The sequence below is a fragment of the Vicugna pacos genome, chromosome 22 (assembly GCF_048564905.1).
Source record: "Vicugna pacos chromosome 22, VicPac4, whole genome shotgun sequence".
NCBI classification, from domain to species: domain Eukaryota; kingdom Metazoa; phylum Chordata; class Mammalia; order Artiodactyla; family Camelidae; genus Vicugna; species Vicugna pacos.
The window spans coordinates 26,322,939-26,330,144 of NC_133008.1; the positions used below are offsets into that span (position 1 = coordinate 26,322,939).

Genomic DNA, 7,206 nt, shown 5'->3' on the forward strand with positions numbered 1-7,206 from the left:
GCAAACCCTTGAGTGAATTCCATCCCTCCTCTGCTCAAGAACCCTCCATGGCTCCCATTTGCCTCAGAGTGAAAGCCAAAGTCAGCCCTGCCCCATCTGCCCCATTACTCCTCCTTGTTGACTCATCCAGCTGCCAGGGCCCCAGGTCTTGTGCCTAAAATGCTCTCCACCTGACTCCATGGCTAGCTCCTCACGGTCCTGCTTTCAGCTCAGAGATCACCTCCAGGAAGCCTTCCCTGCTCATCTAAAGTTGGCTTCTCCTGGCAATGGCGTCACCCTGTTTATTTTCTTCGTGGTGCTTGTCACAATCTGCAAGTATTTCATTGTGTTTTCCCTTGCTCATTGTCAGCCTCCATCCTCAGGATGTCAGCTCAGAGGGGACAGGGGTTCTTGCCTCTTCTATAGTACCTTATCCCAGGGCAGGACGGAGTGCTGGTACACAGCAGGCACTCAGTATTCACGCAGCTGAATGAACGTTAACAGCTGGGCACAGTCCCTGGCCTGGGGAAGTGCACAGTGTTAGCAAAATAGAAGCCGAGAGGCCAGTGAGGAAGCTATTGCTCTAATCTGGGTACATGATGATATGTCTTGGTGAAGGGGATGAAAAGTATGCAGTCTGGGATATAATTGGAAGAGAAGATGATCTGATTGATTACACATGGAATGTGAAAGACGCCAAAGAAGCAGGAGGAAGCAGTGCTGAGAAGGCAAGCCCAGGCAGAGTCCTGCAGAGGGCAGACATCGCCTGATCTCGTGGGGAGCTCCGGAGGATGAGTGATGTCTCCAAGCCATCCTGCACTAAGTTCCTGATTAAAGGCAGCCTGGGGAAATGTAAGCTCCCAGGCACTTCTGATTCTCTGAGTGTGCACTGGCAACGTGGCCCAGAGCCCAGCGGCAGTTCTCTGAAGAAGAGTTGCAGGTACAGGCAGTTGAGCAAAAGCACACAAAGCCCTGGCAAGGGTGCAGAGAAACGATAAAGTGGACCCGAAGGGATCCGGGCAGGTAGGTTGATTTTGGACTCCCTGAATACACCTCCAAGGGAAGCTGTCACATAGATGGTTGCACAGGTGGGTCTGGACCTCAGGGGGACTTACAGGCTGGAGACAGGCCATCGGGAGTGCCCAGTTTTTTGGTGGTCTTTTAAGTCCCAGGACTGGCTGAGACCATCTGCCCTCGAGAGAGAGAGGCAGGTCTGAGCCCCGGGGAGAGGAGAAGGAGAAAAAGTGCACGTGGGGAGAGTCAGAGAGGGGTGTCTGGAACGGGGGAAGGCAGGGATGTGGGCATAAGCACTCCTGGCTTTCGTGGTGGAAGAATATGAATGGGAACAACTGTTTGCTCAGATAAGACGGAAGGTCATCGGCAGAGAGCAGTGCGTGGAGAGATGTGGGAAGCTGAGAGAATGAAGGTGTGAGAAGTCATCTTTGTGCACAAAGCATGGGAGAGCACTGCGTGAACAAGGAATGTTACAAGGGTCGTGGGGGTTCTTTCTTTTTTCCCTAGGCTCTCTGAGGTGTGAGGTGCAGGTGGAAAGCTAGTGTTAGTTGGGGTTGTCGGAGAGGAGCAAGGACCTGAGCGCATGTACACAAGTGATGCAGGAGGGGTCCTATCTCTTCTATAGCTTTCAATGCACCCAGAGTGAAAGCCACTGTCCCCAGGTGGGTCGCTAGGGCCCTACAGGACCTCTCTACCCTTTCCTGGATGGTGCTTGCTCCCCTCCTCCCTCCAGACCTTGGGGATCTTTGCTGCTCCTTCCACAAGCACAGTCAAACTCTGGGACTTTGCACTGGCTGTTCCCTCTGCCTAGAACATCCTCCATCCTGCAAACTGCTTGACAAGGTCGTCTGACTCCCTGGAAGGACTTTCCTGCAGACCATCTGACTTCAAACTGCAGCCATCCCAGCCCTGCCCACCAATCCCCAATTTTTTTCGCCATTGCCACTGTGGACATAGGATATACTTCGCTCATTGTTTATTGCCTTCCCCCACTTCTAGGTCAGCTCCACAAGAGCAGATCCATGCGATGGTTTTTTCACTGTGTCCCAGCAGCTGCTCCTGGCTGGAAGCCCTCCAAAGCCAGCTCCTCTGGCACCCAGAGACAGTCTGTGAGTTATCAGCAGACTTTACTCAAGCTCTTCTCTGCTCTGGTGGTGGGCATTCAGTTTTGCAGTTTGCTTCTCTGAGACATATGGCTCCAGAATGATCCAGGATGAGGCCAGGCCAGGGGGAGAGGACCGCTGCCCTTTTAGAAAAGAAGCAAGCAGGCACAGGTGTTCAAGCCAGTTACAGGCTGGCAGAAAACTCATAGTGGCCCGGGCAATGAACAGCCACAAAGATGCCTTTCAATTCTATAAGATTTTAGAGCATGATGGAAGAAGAGGCCTGGTGATTGGCTGGAGGTAACTTCCTGGGGTGCTGACAATGTTCCTTATCTTGAGTGGGGTGGTAGTTACACAGATGTATACTCTGCAAAAATTTACCAGGCTGTAGACTTAGGATTGGATAAACAATATATTACCTACCTGTGAAACTGGACTGACTTGGGCACAGGGTAGGGGGAGGCAGTTGTTGACCCATACATAAGCGCTCCTTGCATTGGCCATTTCGAGTGCTCTAAGCCAAGCACTTCATGTAGTGGATATAAGGGAATGAACAGGAACCCTGTTCTTGGTCTCAGAGTTCACTCTCTAGCAAGGAAGACAGATAATAAACAACAAAACAAAATCCGCAGTGATAAATACTTTGAAGAGAAATAAAGTGGGTTAACAGGATAATGCTCTTTAAGAAAGGGTGGTCAGGGTAGGCAGGGCTCTCTGAGGATGTGATGCTGGAGCAGAGGGCAGAAAGAAGTGAGGGACGGAGGGAGGGAGCTCTGAATACTGCGGGTAGTGTGCTTCAGGCAGAGGGAACAGCCAGTGCAAAGGCCCTTGGGTGAGAGGGTGCTTGAATGAAGGAAGGAACAAAGTGTGAAAGGACACATCAAACTATATCCTGCCCTTCCATCCTCCCAACCCAGTGGCCCCAACAGAACTTCTTTTTCTCAGATGATCAGAGGGAAGTCCCAGAGTTGCCTCTCCTTTGGCTGGTCTTGGTGAAATGCCATCTCTGAACCAGTCTCTGGGCCAGGAGTTCTGAACAGACAGGCTCTGGGCAGAGACTGGGAGATGGGAAAAAGCAGCAGAGAGGTGACTCCCCAAAGGCAAGTCTTGATTCTCAGGACAAAAAGGGAAGAAGGCCAAGCTGATCAAAGCCACAAACAGCTGCTCTGAGGCGAGAGCAAGCATTAAGAGCAGCAGGAATATCAGGGTGGCAGGGAGGGTCCCAGTGGGTGAAGATGATGACCTTCAAGGTGGTCAGGGTCCTACACACAGCCCAAATGATAGCATCACTGTGCACGGCTATGTGCATTATTTTCCCCAAGTCTCAACATTCTGGGGCTCAAAAGATGTGGCCACAATGTGATTCCACTCTTGCTCTTTTCCTCCTCTTTAAATTTTTTTTTTTTTTACTTATTGTTTTTGAGGGAGGAGGAATTAGGTTTGTATGTATTTATTTTAATGGAGATTCTGGGGCTTGAACTCAGGACCTCATGCATGCTAAGCACGTACTCTACTATTGAGCTATGCCCTCCCCCCGTCATCTTTTAAAATTTAAAATTAAAAAAAATTTTTGTAAAGTATACACAACATTAAACCTTGGCCATTTTTAAGTGTGCAGGTCACATTGTTGGGTTAACCATCATCCATCTCCAGAACTCTGTCCACAGTAAACATTGACTCCCCCCCACCCCTCCCCCAGCCCCTGGCACCCGCCATCCTACTTTCTGTGTCTATGGATTTAGCTCCTCTAGGAACTCATATAAGTGGACTCATACAGTATTTGTCCTTTTTGGGAACTGGTTTATTTCACTTCACAAAGTGTCCTCAGGGCTCATCCATGTTGTAGCAGGTGTCAGCATTTCCTCTTAAGGCTGAATAATATGCCACTGTATGGATGAACCACATTTTGTTTATCCACTCATTTACCCACTGATGGACATTTGGGTTGCTTCCACCTTTCCTCTGGTACTGCTGCTATAAACATGGGTGTACAAGGATCTCGAGTCCCTGCTTTCATTTCTTTTGACTATATACTCAGAAGTGAAATTGCTGAATGATACGTTAATCTTATGTTTAATTTTGGAGGAAACATTGTGCTGTTTTCTTGCTCTGTCTTTTGGCTTAGCTCTTTCAGATTGGTTTCATTCTGTCAAGTTCTTTCATCAAGGAAACACTCGCTGCCCCCCAACCATACCTTGTACTTCCCTGGCTTCCAGATCAGAGAAATGATGGCTTCTCTTATCCCCAAATTCCAAGGCTGGTGCTCACTGGCTCTGACTGGCCTGATTTTGGCCAGTTACACCTAAGTCAATCACTGTGGCTAGGCCATGGGCCTAGATTCAGTGTTCAGCACTGGGGATCTGACAAGATTGAGCAAGGGAGCGGGGTGGTTCTCCAAAGCACTGTGGTCAGTCTATGTCCACTCTACTCAGAGGGTGGGAAGGCAGCAGGCATGGTTCAAAGAACTTTCAAGCGGAGATCTTGGGTGTGATCAGGGAACTCTGGGGTTAGGGGGAACTGAAGGAGGAGAAATCTTTGAAGATTAGGAAGGTAAGGGATGGAGAGAATGTTCATGAAGACACTGAAGTCCCGGAGGATGGCAGAACCTATTTAGATAGAGGGACAACAAGAGAGGGTCAGATCTCTCTTCAACCAATGAGGGGGCAGGTGTAGCAGAGAGAGGAGGAAGAGGGGATTTAGCCAGATTACAGGGGCGGGGCAGGTGTTAACAAAGGCAAGGAGGTAACAGAATGGTTATGCATACAGGGGGGTTGTTAACCATGGGTTAATGGAAAGGCAAGGGTGGGAGATTGGGTCAGGGTGGAGATGCACGAATGAGAAGGGGCAGATGGCATCTTAGGTCTCCATCTTGCAGTGGTGACCAAGGACATGGACAAAGAAGGCTGGGCTTAAAACCTCTTATTCAGCAGCTCCTGTTGGGTGGGGTATAGATGTGGGTCCACAGAGAATACACTTTTAATAGAGTTCTGGTTTTGCTGTCATCTCAATGAATCACCTCACTCACTAAAAGGACCCTAATGGACACCAGTCCAATAGGTAACAATCATGACCACAACTGTTCAGCACTCCATACCAGCCACTCCAGCAACTCTTTTGAGGTTCAAAAACTCTTCAGATCCATCCTGGGCTCTCCCATGGAGCCTTTGTAACCATGATTCTATCTACGCCTATCATGCCTTAGAGGAATGAGAGGCTCAAAAAGTAACTTCTTTAGCAATGTAACCTTGGGTCCCTCCCAATAAAGGTCAGAAAACTAGAAACCTTCCTTGTTCTGCCACTTGGTAGCGCTGTTAGCTTAGTCAAGTTGCCCCATCTCTGAGCCCGTCTCAGGTGTCAGAGAGGTAGCTGATCTCTAACTGTAGCTGATCTCTAACTTTAGTGCAGAAGGCAGTTATCATCTTTATTGTTATGGTGACCTTGAAAAACCTAAATTTATTTTAGCTAATTTTGTCGGAATACATGCCCCACTCATTTGACCAACACTTTTTTCAATCTTTATTTAGGAAAGATCTCCAAGTAGATGAAAAAAAAAAAAGAGCAAGATGTGGAATGTCTATTATTTATCTTAAAAACACCAATAAAGATATAAGTAAGCATCTCTGGAAATAAAACCTCTCTGTAGAGATACACAAAAAGCTTCACAATGGCTGTCAAAAAGGAGGGTATCCGGAGGAGTCAAATTGTCTTCTCACGTCCTTTTGCCCATTTAACATTTTACACCGTGTGAACAGAGTATCGGTTCAAGAGCCTAAATAAAGTATAAATAAAATGAAAAGCGATAGGTACAGCGTGCACTCATTCTGTAATTCTATTTTTACATCTTACCTTTTCAGTAATAGCCATAATTTTGGGGCATTTGTTCTGCGCAAAGAATTGTGCCAAGTGCTTTTAAGAAAAAAGTTATCACCATTTTACAGATAAGGAAACGGAGTCTCAGACAAGTGCACTATTCTTATTACACCGGGGGATTCAAACCTAGGGCAACATTGGCTCTTGAATCCTTAACGGATTAGCCGCACCATGCCTATGTTTTTACAAGGAAGATCCGTTAACAGGCTGTAAGTCTTGAACGACCTCTCATCTTCTTCAGGTAGGAAACCTTTCCAACTACTTGTTCCGAATCTCGGCAGCGTCTGAATCACAGCCTCGCACGTGCCAGCCTGATCCTGAAATGGAGCGGAGCGGGGCTTAGTTTAGGTACAGACTGCACACTGGGTATTGAATTCAAGAGGCGCCCAGGAGGATTCAACAACACTAAGCTTGTAAAGAGAAGGTGCTCGGTCTCCCGTGCCTTTACTTATGGGTCCGGGATGTGGTTGGCCGAACATTTCAGTCGCAGCCCCCGCGATCCCACAAAAGATCGTTAAGCCTCCAGCCGGGCGTTTTTCTGGACCGGGCCTCAGTTTCTCCATCTGTGAAAAGGGGACTGGAAGATTAAGACCAAATTAGCTGTGCCCTTCGGAGGCTCTCGGCACGGCAGTCCGGCTGGACGCTACACCAGAGGAAGTTCGCAACAAGAGCCGGGACGCTCGCCGGCTCCAGCCCTGGAGAAGCAACGAGCTCGGCTCGGCTGTTCCTCGCACACGCACCTCGGGTCGGCTCGGCCTCTCGCGGGAGATTCGGGCAGTGAGGAGGAACTTCCGTGGGACGGCCTTACACGGAGGCCGAATATCCTCTACAGAGATCTAACCCCAATGAGGACGCTCACGCGCCTGCCTCTCAGAGCCGTTTCCGCCAACGTACTCATGGCGACCGGTGTAAGATGGCGGCCGCGCAGGCGTGCAAACTGGCAACCGCATGGAGGCTCCGCCCCTCGCCGTGTCACGTGGTAATGGCCGCTCAAAAACCGCAATTGAAAAAAAGAGCGGCGGTGTTGCCACATGATGCAGGCCTACCAATAAGGTAAAGGGAAGCAGCCAAAGCCCTTATCATGTGGCCAAGGAGAGCTCTGACTTCGTCACTGTCACATGATCAAGCAAAGGCGTGGAAAGGGGAGGGAAACGTCCCGAAGATACGTAACGTCTACGTTCCTGTCACGTGACTAGGACCCGCCTCCTTCTCTCCCTCTGGCCCTCCCTCCCTCCCCGGC

The 7,206-nt window shown here is 49.2% G+C and overlaps 1 long non-coding RNA gene across 1 annotated transcript; it reads right to left on the reverse strand.

Annotated features, from left to right (window-relative positions):
• Nucleotides 1-5,588: 5,588 nt before the first annotated feature.
• Nucleotides 5,589-7,167, reverse strand: LOC140688468 (uncharacterized). Its single transcript, XR_012063193.1, has 2 exons — nucleotides 5,943-7,167; nucleotides 5,589-5,865 (listed from the first exon to the last, which is right to left on the reverse strand). It is a non-coding gene; the product is annotated as an uncharacterized lncRNA (long non-coding RNA).
• Between the last annotated feature and the right edge of the window lie 39 nt (nucleotides 7,168-7,206).